The sequence below is a fragment of the Homarus americanus genome, unplaced genomic scaffold (genome assembly GCF_018991925.1).
Source record: "Homarus americanus isolate GMGI-L3 unplaced genomic scaffold, GMGI_Hamer_2.0 scaffold19824, whole genome shotgun sequence".
NCBI classification, from domain to species: domain Eukaryota; kingdom Metazoa; phylum Arthropoda; class Malacostraca; order Decapoda; family Nephropidae; genus Homarus; species Homarus americanus.
Genome location: NW_024746380.1, coordinates 334,029 through 352,291, shown reverse-complemented (window position 1 = coordinate 352,291; position 18,263 = coordinate 334,029).

Here is an 18,263-nt window from a genome sequence, read left to right as displayed (position 1 = left end):
TTGTCATATAAACCTCCAGGTGTTGTTATCGGGTCATGGTTAATTGGCAACTAATTATTATTAAGATACATTACTTTAAACAATAAGGGTACATAGAACGTGACGGGTATTTATACTTGACGACGAACAACTTATAATTTTTTTTATTGTGTTTATTAACTACATGTGCACCGTGTTCTATCTATCATTTGTCTGAGGTGATTAAGTTTTAAAGTGTGACAGATAATTTATGGACACCCTGTACGGTGTTGTATCTTAGTGAAGTTATTGTCCAGTATGAAGGGAGGTGTGGTGTGGTGTGGTGTGGTGTGGTAGTCATTTGTCATACCGTGTTCACAAGCCTCGGCGGGGCGACTCATCAGGGAAGGGTTAGGTTAGTTAGGTTCATGCATTATATTATTCTATGAAACTGTATTTTTTTGTTTTTTTTTTTTGTTTGCTGAAGTCCAGTCGGTTTTCTCAAACAATTGTGGGCAGATAAATTTTTTTAACAACGTAAATAAATCAGAGTAGTACAACTCCTCCGTCGAAGTAGATGATGTATAACTGCAACAGATGATCAGTCAAGGGAGTGATGAAGAGGCTGCGTGTCACTTCAGTTTGTATTGTACAGTAAGTTGTGTTGATGTTAAGGGCTGATTATCACAGTCGGAGATTGTTTAATATATGTAATTGTGTACATATACCGTATATTCACATAAATTTCTGGGATTAACACTATAATGGCCAATCATGTGTTGTCTATTTCAACATGACAAAAAATTTCTAATCAACAGAATCTGTAAATAATTTTCAACATTTTCAACTGTTGAGACAGTTGGCCTCAGCGATCATGAAGGTGGGGTGGTCGGAGGCCTTCAGTGAGACGGAGAGTAATGTTTTTGCGTGATATGTTGTCACCAGAAGGTAGTTATTGTGAAGAGCCATGTCCAACGTCTTGCTCCATCACAGCTGGTCAATGTCTCTGGTTGTACAATGAGTGGTGTACACACGAGGCTTCTGGTCAACAACCTCAGCCCCCAACTTTGTTCATTTTGTAGAACAGAATACTCTCAGGTATTTCTTCTCGGTATCAGACAATGTTTGTACCGAATGTATTGTTGATGGGAGTCAAACTCTATTTTTGTTTTTACTCTGGTAACGCACAACAAAAACCTATTTTCTTTTTGGTAAAAATAAACTGTTATTTGGATTTCAAGTTTTTCATTGGAGCTGTCATTTCCTTGGATAAACTGTTGCCGCAATTGATTCTTTCTATTCTTGTAACTTCATTAAACTGACGAGAATGTTAGAATAGCCATAAATATTACATTCTGGTATTTGTTCCTAATTGAACTGGTGATTTCCGGCACAACTTTCTCTACTAAAGAACACACCGTTTCTGGCAACCTCCTGTACGTTCTTTTCACCTAAACAAGCTCCCAGAATTTCATACTAATATTTGGGGATTTTTTTGGGTGAGAATACTATGAATGGACATCAAATTTTCATTGGTAACATTATTTTTTTTTTATTATTCATAAATTGTTAAACTATAATTTGAAATACAATTACTCTTTCAAGGTGTGAGAAAAGCCATTTTATTGTCTTACTCAAGATTCTCAGACTATTTTTAAAGCCTTCCTGGGGCATAGTTTGGTGACATTACTTGGCCCAAAGGTTTTATTCTACAGAAAATAGGTTTAGTGTTATATAATGATTATAAAAAAAGTTATTTCTATTGCGTTGAAAAGTATGGGTAGTGGGGATTATACAATGTGTACATTATGATAATAATTTAAAGAATGATAATGATCTACAGGCAGAGTATAATGTGTTGTCACTCTGAACAGCTTATTCTATTGCAGGTAAAACTAATTTATTTATTTTTTTTAATTCTCACCTAGTTTATTCTTTGCATTTCTCTTCTGCACAACTACTGTACTTACCTTATGCCATTCCATCAATCTACAGTTCCTTATATGTCTTGGAGGTATAACCCACACTTCTTATTACACAACACGACTTAGTTTTTCCTATTTTTCATCCACAGTTCAAGACAAACCTCGCTTGCATTTACCATATTGTAAATAACATGCATCTATACACACATATAGTCACTCTGTAGTTAATAAAAAAAACAAAGTGAAATAATAAACGAGAGAATAGGAAAAAATAGTATTTACCGAAAAGACAACTTTAGAGTTAGCTCAAATCAAGCACCGGCCCCAGTAATGGCGCTGTGTAAATATGACCCCAGGAAAATGCCGTCAGTGGTGAGAATAGCGACCACTGTATTTCTCCCAGGATTGTGTTGCTCAGGCCTCTGGGACAACAGTGTACGTCCTGACTTGGTTTGTAACGAGTAAAATGAAACAAGTGAATTGTGCGTGAGAAATGCTATTAGACCGCACCAAAATTTCCCGAAATAAAACAATATATATAACATTGAGATCTATGACGAAAAATATTAAATAGTTTTTAACTGATTTTTAAATTTAATATAATAAAGTTAAATCCTTTATTGTCTTTCCTTAGACATCCAAAAAATGGTTTATTTCTTGAAGCTGTCTCGCTTATATTCCCTTATCTCCTGTCTCTTCTAATATCAAGCCGATGTTAACCTTGTCTCCTCCACGTTCTACACTTAAGCTTATGTCTGTCTTCATCTTGAGCACCTCCCCACAACACTGTCTTGAGCACCTCCCCAGAACACTGTCTTGAGCACCTCCCCAGAACACTGTCTTCAGCACCTCCCCAGAACACTGTCTTCAGCACCTCCCCACAACACTGTCTTCAGCACCTCCCCCACAACACTGTCTTCAGCACCTCTCCAGCAACACTGTCTTGATAACCTCCCCACTTTACAACATTGTCTTGAGCACCTCTTCAGAACACTGTCTTCAGCACCTCCCCAGAACACTGTGCCAGACACCTCCCCCAGGGCATATCTTGGGCACCTCCCACAACACTGTCTTGAGCACCCCCCCACAACACTGTCTTCAGCACCCCACAGCACCTTCAGCACCTCCCCCACCTTTTTTTATCTGTACCCCTCTCCCCCCCTCTCGTCATACAGCTTTCTGACAAAGGCAAAGAATCAGGATGTGTAAGAAACGACCTACATTCGTTAAGTTGTCGTACAAAGTTCCTTAAATTACAGCCAGTCTGACAAGTACGTAAACGATGGGAAATTATGCAGAAAACAGTGACGTATTTGAATAACCTCGTCGTAGTTGGAGGTGGTATGCAAATTAGTGCACTCGTTACGAAGGAAATTTGCGTATGAATCTGAACTGCCATTTAATTTATCAGAATTTTATTTTTACATTAGCATTAAGTTCAAATGAGTTCGGTTTTGATTAATTTTGGAACGTAGGATTACTTATTAATGGTAGGTGATATTTGGTTATTATATATGTAAAGGGAAGGTATTTATTTAGGAAGGTAAAATAAGGTGTTTATTTATAAAACTATCTCTTCCTACAGAAATTATCATGCGTTTTATACTGTGAACATTATCGTACAAGTCGAATTTACTTACAATTATGTTTGATTGTGTACATAATAGCCTGGCAGGGACGTAGAGTGGATCGCGTCCCTCTACACACGAAGGGTTTCTAGTTACCAAGTTATCGTCACCCGGGATGACTGTCCCCCTGTCTCAGTGTTAAGGACGACTTTCCTCTTAGTCTGTATCACACTAATTGTTTTAAGTCCTGGGACTCTTTAAGTGGCTGGGCTTGATGTAAACACTTGTTGCTATGTTTCCTTTATTATTGAAGCAGCTATATACACAGATATAATCCGAGAGAATAAATTATGAAATCTCTCAAGGGAAATTTTGTGAACAACACTTTGAGATAACACTTGAGTTAAGTGTCTGGCTTTTCTGTCCAAGTGGTGGTAGACTACAACTTTCTCTGGGCCTCTCAAGGCGTGAGAGTGAGCTGGTTGTCTGATCAGCTTACCTGCGCTCGGCCTTTGAGAGAGTTGCAAGCCCAGTTATCTGTCGTGAATAACATGTTGAATCACTTGGTGAATAACTTGGTAAATAACTTGGTGTTATTCATTTGGGTGAATATTAATATAAAGAAAAGGTGCTGTTACATGTAGTCTTCAATCTGCTGCATCAACACAACCTGTTACACTAAACTGGTGGATTATACAAGACATTATGCATCATATTCTGTCTTTACACTTCCTTGAAAACTAAATTCACCTGTAGTTCTCGGCAACACCACATACCTTTAAATTTAAAAATAAGTTGGCAGACCACAAGATAAATTCAAAATGAGTTTTATTTACGTGATCTATGGATCCATACTGTTAGAAATGCTCCTGGCAGAGCCGCCTCTTGAGTGATGGCCTTGTCATTCTTAATGGCGGGATACACGAGCCACATAGACAGCGTTTTACTGCAACCAGCCCGAGGTTTCGAGTCCATGTGATTTAATGGCTGTCTTAGGGCCAGTGAAGCTTAAGGTTAGGGGTCGAAAGATAAAGTATACTCATCCGATTCGAACACCTTCGGCCATAAAAGGATATCACACTCTCTTGTCCTTTCAGTTTCTGTCGATTTACAATGCCAGGGAAGGGAGGAAAGAAAGGCAACTCGTTTTTTCCCTTTGGTGTAAATTGGGATTATATATTTTGATTATCCATCTATGACTTACAGATCGTCAATATGAAACCCCCCTAGACAGAGGAATTTATCATGAAAGTCAAGTGTCACCACCTTACAGAGACGTACTCACATTCAGTAACACGAAGAACAAAAGTAACGTTTTGTACTCCTCAGAGCCAGAAAGACATGTCTGAAAGATCTTCTTTAACTTAACCTTGAAATAAAGACATCAGCTGAACACACTCCAGGTTCCAGTATCGATGTGATGAACAGTTATGTAAGGAATAACAAACCCAAGACAAAACATATTAATGAGGAGGCTTACACAGACACCAGGAGTAAGTGGATTTAACTAATAAAATTTGTCAATGATTTAAATATCGTTCGAAAGTTTTAGCTTTAGAAACGTTCATAAAGATTAATGAATTCCATTTAAGATGTTTATTAATATACGATTATGTGAAAGAATCGCCCTTACTGGACAAAGGAAGTAATATATAACCATTTTCTATCTTACAAACTGAATATCATGCCCATTGACGGCCTAAAGTTAGTGACATTAATCACTGTCAGGAATATCAGACTAAGATCTAATCAAACCCAACTTATTGACTCAGAAAACCATACAAAACCACAAGGAGGCCTAGGGGGCGAAAAAATAAGGTAAACAAAAATTGAAGCAAAAAAAGTTAACAAATATAACACTAAATCCTATTCAAGGTCTTATTGGTCAATGATCCGAGACACTAATGATGTCTTCGCCAATAACCCATCGTTAGTTATAGTAATAAGGATCTTTGAGTCCTGTTTGTGTCTCCTTGTTGAGGTTAATCTGACATAATGACCATATCCGCTTCTCCCATTACCAATTATCTCAATGTCACTTTAACATTTAATTCCCAGATTTTCGGAAATTTGGTGGTGGCAATCTTCTTCTAATGAACACACGATTGATTAAGGTTGGAGTTATTTAAATATAGGTACATTTGTAATATTTAGCCGGTTTATGGAGAAATATGTAACCATAGAGGTGTGTGGGGGAGAGGCTTCACCTTTATCAATGACCCAGGGAATTACGGATCTGTCTCAAGGGCAGATATCAAGTTAGATTATTCTTAATTATATATAAATCCCGTAAAGGACAGAAATCTAGGATAAGTACCACTAATATTACTTAACTCATGTAAGGGTCAACAACCATGTAGGATATTATCATTAATCACTGGAGCATTTTAGAGAATATTATCTTTACGAGTAACCTGAAGGACCTGAACTAATATGACTCAGAAACACATGGGGGCTGAGTTACTATGAGTCTGGGGTACTTTTGTAATTTTTCTCATTTTCAGATTTACAAAAATGCCTGACCTTCATAAACTCGAATTCATACGTTTTTAGCTTCAAGAAGATCTTAGAATATCCTGAGGTTGGTCATTGTGCAAAAACTTTGATAATTAAGATGCATTTTGGTTTAGTCTACCTTCTTGTAGCCCAAAAACATATGAACTATTTTCCATATGATTGAGAAATATGAATGGTCTTGGACACTTACACAAATAAGACTTGTAAGACACTCCACATCTACCTTGGAGTGTGTAATAGTGTAAGTTCAATTTATTTATTTTTTCTCTGTGAGAGATACAAATAATCCCTCTGCTACAACTTGTTAGTCAAACCACTTGCAAAATGTTTTTGAGAAACACGATATGGGCAAGTGTCTCTCTCTCTCTCTCTCTCTCTCTCTCTCTCTCTGTTAAGCCATATAAATGAAGCAACACACCACTCACTCTCTGGTATGTTGGTCAGATAATTCCAAAGGCAATTACTCCGGCAAGAGGCTTTGTTGGTCTTTGTCACAGGTTTCGACTAAATCTGCTGAATCAGTTCTTACATCTGACGGTGTTATTACGTTAGAAAAAATCCACTCGCAGCGTCCAGGCGTTAGTTACCCCCTTAACTACTGAACGTCACTTTTACGATTTTATTTGGATAATACCAGATGATTTTATTTAGCACAGAGAGAAGCATCATGGAGCCTCTTGCAATTATAACTGGTTAAATCAGCGTTGTCATTGCACCCTTTCTGTGTGGTGTGAACACCGGAAGTATCGACTCTTGAATCCGAAGCATTCTCGAGCGAAGAAGAGGGAGGTCGGGGAGGACTGGAGCTGGTGTGTAAGTGAGTGGGTGGGTAATGCGGGGGTTGAGGAGGGTCAGAGGGTGGGGGAGGGGGGGGCAGGATATGTGTTACCGCACGTTAGGGTGGTATTCCCGGTTTGTGCTACATGTCTGAACCATTTATGCATATTTACTGCCCAGAATTTACGAGATCACACCCCCCCCCCCCACACACATGCATCGGTCATGCAGTATTCCGCCCTGTCCTTCCCTCCTCATGCTGTAACCTAACAACTGTCACTCACTCCAGGGGTGACAGGGGGATGGGCTGGGGCCTCTACATAAGGAGCCCGTTTACAACGGGCTTGCATTTATGCCTCAATGGATAACAGATGCATTGCAATTTAATTACATAAGCATCGTCATAGTAATAGTGTAATGAACAATATAAACATACCCAAGAAGTTGTCAAACAGAATTATTATAAATAACAATACCATGAAAATAATTCACCAGTGAGCAGAAGTTCCACCTGTATTTGGCCTTTCATTATTCTTTTTAATAAAAAATTACTATTTATCTGCTGCCTACTGGACGGTGAGGTGAGGTGACGGTGAGAGAAGGGGGTAGAGTAGGTGTCAGCGCCGGGCACAGTTTAGGGCACAGGTGCACCATGTTTAGTAAGCAATCCTCATTCTGTGAATGGAGATACTTTATAATTTCTGGTGTTTGTTAAGTTGGGAACACAAATAACACGTTGCATTATGTGGACTTAAAACACTGCCTGTTAACTTCTGGCAACTGAGGCATGACGATGTGAGCCGTTTTATGGGGAGAAACGTTAATTATACACGCCCTTAACATAATGTACAGTGAAGCCTCTGTGTAAAGGGCTATATGTACGAGGTTAGTCCGTCAGATCCAAGTCAGTTATGTAGAAGCTTCATTGTAATGTGTTGTTCGTGATGCTTCATATAGTTGGTAAGAGGACACCTGCCCTCCTCCACTGATCAACATGGTCGTTGTTGGTGAAGGTGGAGCCGTTGTCCAGGTGATATTATAATAAAGGTGAAATCAGCTGTTTACGTCAATTTTATTATTATTGACGACTTTACTCTTATCCCCGGAAACATTAATTCTCACCAAGGAGTAATATCACAAGGGGTCATCTCGTTCATACAGGGAAGTAATGACATCGAGTGATTAAATTATTATCGCGAGATCCATTAGAGGGGTTATCAGTGTGGGGCAAGAACTCACACACACTCCCTTTGTTGTGCTGTTACTCAGAAGACCCCGACTGTTGAGAACTGTTTTCGTTGGTTTAAATTCTATTGCGTAAGATTATTCATTTATAAATCCCTGAAGTGTTTAAATGCCAAAGGAAGGAATTTTTGGCTTGATATAACACTAATTATGTAACAGTAAAACTAAGTATCAGTTATAACAAATAATTCACCACATGATCTTTATATTTTCCTAAAGTCCTGAAAAGAGAAAAGTCTAGACTTATGGAAATTCACTCATGTAAATATTAAATATAATAATGATAACAGTGTGAATTACTTATTATTGTGAGATGTGAATGTTTCAAATATTTCCAGATTTATTACAATCTATGTTGTGTTAACTTATATATGACCACTTGGCCTCCATGAACACAGAAGCACAATGGCTCATTAAGTAACTTTATATAATTTTGAAATCCATTAGTTCGAAAATTATTTATAAAATGCCTATTAGTAAACCCAAAATATGATTGATTATTAATTGATATAAAAATATATGAGGCCAAGTGGAAAAATAATGAACCCCCATACCTTAAATTTCAAGGGAATATTACCATTATTTGTTCGAAATTTCATAGTTGACAGAATTCTTTCTATCAGCCTCTCAGTAACTAGGCCTAAACAGCAAGTTGGGACGAGGAAAGAACCTGAGTACCTGACTCCGCCTCAAGTCCGGCTTGAGTCTAGTTCAGAAATTGATTTTCAGAAGCGAGTCTCAAGTCTTGTTTAATTTGCCGCTGACACACCTGGCCTTAAGCTTCCAACTACTGGCTCAGGTAATTACAAGCATTACTTGCCTTATTGCTCTATTCATTACGTAACATCCTACCACGTCCACCTCTACTGTCAAATGAGATACTTTTCTACTTCTCTCGTATTACATATGAACAACAATCGCTTCTAGTGATATATATACTGTAATCACTGAGCATCACCTATATATGTATTGATAACATTACAACACATCATAAATTACGGCTAAGAAACGCTACCTCAACCTCTCTGTCATCCGCCGTTTTTGTACATCAAGCTGGTGACGAGAACAGCAGCGTTCATCTAACAATAACTATCAGTAGAGTACCATATAAAAAATAACAAAATAAAATGATAACAAAATAGACAATAACAAACAATATATAATAATGAAAAATAAAAATAAAGAGTAAAAGAAAACTAATTACTAATGAACGTAATAACAAATGAGAACAAATAATAATAATAATAATAACGATAATGAAAACAGTAGGAGACAATCATCATCACAGACACTCACTGACCGCTCCTCTCTCACGACCTGCCCTCACACGCTCCCGTTTACCAAGACGAGTTTTAAGCCTTCCACAAAACTGTATTTCTCGTAGAATCCTTAAATTAATAACTGTGTTGATTATAAGTGTGCTAACGTCACCATGCCTGCTAAGTAATATTAATAGGTACGAATACTGAGAAAAATATTGGAAATTTAGATGCTGAGAATTATGTGTCTCGGTGTTGGTAAAAATATATGAGACAGACAGACAGACAGACAGACAGACAGACAGATAAACACACACACACACACACACACACACACACACACACACACAAGCACTGATACAGAAACAGTAGGAGCAATAAACAGTGAAAAATGTGACCATAAAAGCAACCCAACGAGCTGGATATGAGGCGGCCAAATGTTCGCCTTCTTCATTGACTTAGTGTTGGGTGGTGGGCTGTAGCCAGTCCTTCACTCCAGGCTTGTCGTATGGGTGAACTAGTCTACCATCTGCACTCTTGTTTCTTAATAGACTTCACTCTTTGAGGACTATGGCTTAACCCTTTGAGGACGATGGACTAAGTCTTTGAGGACGATGGTTTAACCTTTTGAGGACGATGGTTTAACGCTTTGAGGACAATGATTTAACCCTTCAAGATGATGGTGTAAACTCTGTGAGGAAGATGGTTTAACCCTTTGAGGTCAATGGTATATATAACCTTTAGATGACGATGATTTCATACAGTGTGGACGAAGATTTGTACAGATATAACAATTTAATCCCAAAGAACGATGGTTTAACCCTGAAGAGAAGATGAATTAACCCATTGAGGATGTTGATTTAAACCTTCACTCACTCACTCACTCACTTTATCTGTCACTACTCTTCTCACCATTATCATCAAACGGGATCTACCACATCCTAGCACATCTCTCTCTTGTTACTGAGCGAACAATTTAGTGCAGGATCCCCGAAATATATCAAGCGTGAAATATGAAGGTATAATCTTTTACGGAAGTTATGGGTAACTGCCTAATATATTTAAGAAAATTTTAAAATTTTTCTACACGAATATGTAATTATATCCCCGAAACTTACGACACTATATCTCTGGTGTTTTGCCTCGACTTGGTCCGTGTGACAACCATGGCGGCAGCGGCAGAGGGCAGCCCAGGGAAGTAGGTCAGGCTAACCGCGATCATAGTTCATTCCAGCCTTACCTACCTACTTGTATTATAATTGGGGCCTTTTGGGACTACAGTCCGTTCAAACTGGGGTCTACTTGTAGTAAAAGGGGAGGAAAAAGAGGAAGGGGGAGAAAGGAGAAGAAAGGGAGAGGAAGGAAGGGAGGGGGAGGAGGGGATTATTATAAGTGAAAGGGAGGAAAGGGGTGGGAGAGATTCTTAATAATGAAGGGATAGAAGACGACAAAATATTCGGATACTGAGAATGGGTTAATGGATGTTCATAAGAGAGACAGCAATAATAGTGGTAGATGATAGGATGATGAGAAGGATGAGTAGTGGGGGAGAGGATTACGGAGGGATTATTATAAGTGAAAGGGAGGAAAGGGGTGGGAGAGATTCTTAATAATGAAGGGATAGAAGACGACAAAATATTCGGATACTGAGAATGACATAATTAAGATATAAGTTAATGTCACCGTATAATTATAATGTTCATAAGAGAGACAGCAATAATAGTGGTAGATGATAGTTGATGATGAGAAGTGGTGGTGGTGGTTGATGATGGGGGTGGTAGTGGTGAATGATAATGAGATGTGATAGTGATTAATGGTAGTGGAGGTGGTGGTGGTGGTAGTAGAGGGTAGAGTTGACATTGGTTGATATTGTGGTGATGTTGATAGATTATGTTTTTTTTTACAAGATGATGATGGTGGTGGTGTTAGACGGTGGTAGATGATAGTGAGAAGTGGTGGAGATGATGGTTATGGCGGAGGTGGTGATCATGGTGGTGGTAAATGGTGGAAGTAGTGGTGGTACATCTGGGTAGTTCTAACCATACATACTCTATTGGTAATCTGTGTATCGACAACTAACATTCAAACAAGTACACATACATTATTCTTACGTCATACAATACCCCTTCCATCACACAATAACCCTTCCTTCCTCCATCACACCCTTCCATCACACAATAACCCTTCCATCACACAATACCCCTTCCACTCTCCCATCATTCAACTTTAACCTGACACTCAAGGGGTGTCATTCTTATAGACACACAGCGTATATAAAAAGAGAAAAACAACTAGAATTGGCAAACATTCGTGAAAGCTTGCAATATGCTCCCTCCCTCCCCTCCCCCATCCAATTTATTTTTCCTCTTTGAACTCTGTAAAAGTGAAACTAAGGGACAAATTCCTGGACCGTCTGCTTCAGTTTGGGGATGAAGTTGTAAGTTGACGCTGTGTAATGTCTCTCTGGATTGGCATTTATGTAAAGAAAGTTATACAACATCTTCAGTCTTTATTTTTTTAACCTATTTTTAAAAATTTATGAATGACAGGAATTTATAAGGTGGTTTATCTTTACGTGTATTTTATAACATCGTGTGTACTGTTTGCATCATCTAAGACAAGTAAATAAGATGAGGTGGAAGGTTGCTTATCCATTCTCAAATATCCATGACGATGTTACTCTGATTATAACAAAAACAAAATATTTGGTTATATAAACAGTCTCTTAAACCGCGTGGGGAATGTTGTGAGGAGAAACTACAACATCTTTCACCCAAAAATCATCTCCTAACACTGTGATACGATGTGACTTTCGGTGATAATTATTTCTCTGCGGTCGACACACTAAGACTATTTACCTACGAGTCCCCCAGAGCCTGTAACTCTCTGGGCCCTAGTGGCATATAGAAATAATTTAAGGTTCCTCTTTGAAGACACTTCCTTATGCTCTCCCGTCTCTATTACTCTCGTGTTTGGAGTTAATAATGATATACCAATCAATGTTCTTACATAATACATGATATAATATACACACATTATGGTCTCAAGTCACAGGTATGTGGTGATGTTTGAGCAGGTGTATAGAAAATGTTGTGGACACATGTGTAATGGGAGGTGGTAGATCAGTGTAGAGGCAGGTGTGGTGGGCAGGTGTGGTGTTCGTAATGGTTCTACAGTACAAAATGCGTCATGTGGTCTCATCATCTGCTATCTATTTCTTTTTTAAATCATTTCTGTTCTAAGATTCTCCTTCTGTCAAATATCTTCGCAATGTTCATTTTTACGAAAATTTTACAACTAGACGAAAAAAATCTCTCCCTACTCTTTTTTAAGGAAAGAAAATATTATAGTGTAACGTAGTTGAAGGTGTGAAAACTCAGCTTGTCTAAGATAAGTAAGTTTTCTCCGCAGGACACACAGTGCGGCGCCTCTTAACACACACACACACACACACACACACACGCAACGCCTCCTCAACCCTGCTGTTAGAGGCGGAGGATTCTGAGGCGTCACGGCTGAATACCGACTATGTTGACATTATCACTGAGAAAAAGATTCTCAAAACTCGTTCTGACATAAGTTTGAACTCTCACTCTCTCTCTTAATCGTATTTTACTCTTTTCCTGGTGAATTTTTCTCATTAGTATTTCATGTAAGAAAATTCAAGTTTTTATGCTTGTAAGTCTCGGTTGAATGAGCTGGATAAAAACAAACGGTGTAGGAGAGATGGAAGGACTTGTAGTGTGGTGTAGGTGTGAGGGAAGGACTTGTAGTGTGGTGTAGGTGTGAGGGAAGGACTTGTAGTATTGTGTAGGAGTGAGGGAAGGACTTGTAGTATTGTGTAGGAGTGAGGGAAGCACTTGCAGGTTTGTGTAGGAGTAAGGGAAGGACTTACAGGGTTGTGAAGGAGTGAGGAAAGGAATTGCAGTGTTGTGTAGACATGAGGGAAGGAATTGCAGTGTTGTGTATGAGTGATGGAAGGACTTGTAGTGTGGTGTAGGAGTGAGGGAAGAATTTGTAGTGTTGTGTATGAGTGAGGGAAGGTTTGTTATGTGGTGTAGGAGTGAAGGAAGGACTTGTAGTGTTGTGTAGGAGTGAGGAATCATATCTCCCCATCAGGAATATTACCCATCAATAAATATTTCTCCTCTCTATCATATCCATCTTCCTCTCCATCAAATTCACCTCTCATTGTTCAAAGGCTTCACTTGACTTCTATTACTCGCCTACTTAAGCAATCTCCCTATTACTCTAGAGCTATTTACTTTCTTAATGTAAATAAATATCGTTCTCTCTGACACACACACACACACACACACACACACACACATCTTTAAACTCTCCCAAATGCACCAAAACACATCCTCCGTATTATTACCCAAACACACTCACCTCATCCTCACTCAAACATATCCCTTTCGTGAGCTTAAAATACAACACAGTGTTGCCTTGCCTAAGGAAACTCACTTATATCCTATATACACAAATGCGACCTAATCTTCCCCTACATCCTCTCCTCATCTACCCTCATAAAACTTCATCTTCGTCATCACCCTCAGGCACACTCCCTCCCTTCCTCAGGAAATTGATTCCTCTCTCTTAATCGCCTTCCATTTTGCTTACAGGCATTTCACTTCTCTCTAAGCACACCACCCCTCTCTAGTGGGCACAGGTAGGAGGATAACAAGTTCTGTGATCACGAATACTCAGAGGGAATACGACAACCTGTTATGGGTAGATTGTGTCAAGTCGTACTAAACAAAATAAATATATTCATTTGTCCTGAAGCATTTCTAAATTACGTGCAAATATCTTACAGTTCAGTTTTAAGTGTATTATAAAAAAACACAAAAACTGAATCCTTATGGTACAACACTTGTCTCAGTGAGTGTCTCAGATCGTAAACGGGAAACTCGAAAGCAAGTTTAGTATTTAAGTCGTAACGCTACCTGGCTTTACACACACATGTTCTTACGTCAACAGCTCTCATCTCAGTGTTATGATCAAGAGTACACACCATTCACTCGAGAACTAACTCCCAACTTAGATCCCGGATTAGCGAGTTAATAGCAGCCATCGAGGTGTACTGTTTGTTTCTCATGAGGAAAATGGTGAAGCAATGACCAAAGCATCCGAGGGAACGTAGTGAAAGTGATCCTGTGTCTTATCGTAGAGAACAAATTATACAATAAACTCTTGTCTAGAGAAGATGGGACCCTTTGCCGAGTCATTTTCAGAGAGAGCAAAATAACACTTTACTGAACCTCTCCTGCCTCCACTACGACAGTATCCTCCAGAAGGAACCAAGCACAGAGGTAGAGTTATCGTAGTACATGACGAGTAATAATTGCTCTGATGAAGTACGGCACTGAGCCTCAACAATAAGGTCTTGAAGCGCGCATGCTAGATTAGTAAATTACCTTAATCATCAACAAGTAAAACTTAGAGAGATACACGGACAACATACACGAATTACCGATAAACAACTGCTTAATATTAGAGATTAAAACCCCGGATGGTCCATGTACTGTAGGTGACCTTTGCATACCACTCCGTTTTCCTCACCCCCCACCCCCCCCCTTCCCTTCCAGTCATACACAGGGACGGCCTCAAAACACATAATTATCTCGTTTTACAAGATCACTGCTGTCTTGTAATACACAGGCTAGGTACAGTTGGGGACATTTCAGACTAGTACACTCTGCGATGTCAATCCTCTCTTTCCGTGAGGTGTGAACCCCGAGAGCATCGGAGCTTGAATCCGAAGCCTCTAAGTTACTCGGTGAGACATCAAGTGCACACAGAAGCTTGGGACCAGAATGTGTTAAGGCAACTTGATATAGTTTGACTCATTGCATGGTCCGGCACTGCGTACATAGATTAATTGCTGTAGTATGGACGCTTTTCATTCATCTAACGTGGAGTGAATAATACCTGTCCACCAGGCTGCAGTGGACAATGTAAGGCTGAAACAGTAACTTGCATGATTATTTTGTGAGGTTGAGTTGCGAGGTTAAGTTGTGGGGTTAAACTCTGAGGCTATTTGTGTTTATGCTGTGAGGCTAAGATATAAGGTCAAGCTGTATGGTTAAGTTGTAAGGTTAAGCTATGAGGTTAAGCTATGATATTAAACTATGATATTAAACTATGACACTAAGCTGTGAGGCTAAGTTGTGAAGATAAACTAAAGGGTTAAGCTATAAGGTTCAGCTATGAGTTTAATAAGTGAATTTAAGCCATGAGGTTCAAGTAAAGGGACGCACCAGGAGGGGGTGAATTTTCCATTACCACGCTGAACGGGGAATAAATTTTGCGGGAACAATCAAATAAATTGGATATGGCAAAGGGCTGGGGATTTACCTCCATCCTTAACATCCCCCTAACGACATTTTAATTATTTACATTAAAACAATTACAGGGTGTACTAAAAAGTGTTTGAAGGCTAATTTATCGTACCCATGTTGACAACTAATGTTCGAAATGGAAGTAGTTCTCAGGAAGCAATACCTATTGTGTGAAAATATTGGATTTTTTGTTGGTTATGCTACCAATTTAAAACTTGATTATAGTTGGTCTATGTATAATAATGTGGTGAAAATAAAGTACGAGGTATTGTTGCTTCAATGCTGTCATTAATAACATTTACTGTCGAGTTTTACACAAGAGCTGCCACATTTGCCACTAATAGTTTATAACTTAAATTATCGGGAAAATTATGTTATACTGTCAATACTTGCCATAGCGTGTCTTATTCTCACCCACACTACACTACACTACAGTACACTACACCTTTAATCTTAACTATACATAACTCCTGTCATTTATACACATACTAATACAATAACAGGTGAATTCAGTAACTATAGAGGTTCAGGAAACATAAATATAACTTCAAAAATCTATTTATCCCTCACCTTCCCCCTCACCCTTCCTCTCACCTCTCCTCCCTCTCCCTCACCCTTCCTCACACATTTCCCTCACCTCTCACCCCTCCCTCTCCCTCACCCTTCCTCACACATTTCCCTCACCTCTCACACTCTCTCTCACTTGCTAGAGGAAAAAAAAGTTAATTTAGGTCAGTAAACGCAGATAATTAATTTCGATTTCATTTATATATGTATCAAGATAAATTTATAATCTTTACGTGTGTGTGTGTGTGTGTGTGTGTGTGTGTGTGTGTGTGTGTGTGTGTGTGTGTGTGTGTGTGTGTGTGTGTGTGTGTGTGTGTGTGTGTGACTTAAGCCATAACACCGGCCTTACTCTCCCCGTCAATGCTACTGATTCATGAGTCGATACTCTGGGGCTCACAACGCCTACAACATTTACACCTAATTTCAGTTTATATGAACAAGGATAAGCCAGTAAGAGCTGGATTTATTGCCTTCTTTGTTCTGTGTATGAAATAAAAATCAAATAGAAATATGAAACTACAAACTAAAAAGCATACAAGTTAATGTCAAATATTAAAACATTTTATTTTAACAGGAATAAAACTCCCACCACTTATTGTAAACTTATTATGATGTTCTTATACTGTGCTTCCGTATACCAAGGCAGATGATATACTAAATTATACTTAATTATAAGATTCATATTGTTGACCTCGGACGAGTTACCATCATCAACAGAGCACAAAGTATTATTGAATATCCTTCACTTCTAGCCAGCTCAAGCTTCATAGTAATTTTAGGCAGATGATTTCAATAACGGCGTGAATTCCAATATAGAGAATGATTTCTAATACAATATGTTAATAACCAATGATCCTAATTTGCATACAGAATGTTCTTGAATAACGAATATAATATATATTGAAGGACCGCCCATAAGCCAGAGACGCTATTATTGACAAAACAGTTAAAGTATGATTGTATACATTCCTAATAATATATATGTCTATTTTCACTAGCACGAAATTATATATAATTTGAATACATTAATAACTAATGCACAAATAATTACTCCTGGTTTTGATAAGCTTTGCCACCCCCATACCCTCCCTACCTCCCACCTCTCCCACTTTCGCTTCCTGGAACTTATGTGTGAATTGTTTTCTCTGTTATAGTAAAATATTAGCCTACGATCCTTTGTGGCTCAGTATGAATCCTCAAGTTCAAGCTCTTATGTTACTGGCTTATAACACAGTATTGTCACCAGAATTTACTATTATTCTCACATTCGTATTTACATAGAATTATTCTTCATTCGTTGCATTTAATCCCTCGGTGGTATTATATTTCACTAAACGACAGCAGCGACACACATGATAAAAGTAACACATTGACAAGCATTTTTAATAACAGTAAATATATTGTTTGCTTCAAAGAGATAACTGTTTATCGGATTATAAACAAAATTATGATAGACGCATTACCACGTTCCCTCCTACGGGTTCCAACCAACTCACTCGTGTACAGACATTCTAGCTGCAATATTTTCGCCAGCTGATGACTGATTCCTCATAAACGTAACATCAGATGATAGGTCAACCAAAGCAGAAAGTCAACTCCATGTTTAAATGTTCACTAAATATGTTAAATCCGTCTGTTTATCAAAGAGAATGAGCAGAATTGTAATGTTTACATTTTCATGACGAATTCATTATGGCAGCCTCCAGCTGTTTGTCAACACACATACAATGATAAATCCACAATGTTTGTTGGTCACTGGAACGACATTTACGAGCCAGTGTTATAATAGACGACTATGGCTTTTAAATTATCAATACTATTTCAGGATTTATGTTCCATTTATACTTTAACACAATACGACACCAGCACTCATTTGTTTTTAGAGGAGGAGTCCGTGTTGTTTGGCCACCAGTGTTTGTGAAGGCAGTGCAACGAAGCTAATCCATTTGCTTCATAGTTGTGGATTTTGTCTCGATTGTGATTCATAAGCGCTGTCTGCCACTGCCGCGTTGCATTTGATTTAGCTTTGAAAATAACTAGAGTATAATGACTCCTCTACAGTCACCGATGACAATTTGTTAATTAAGGTTGAGAGTGAACATC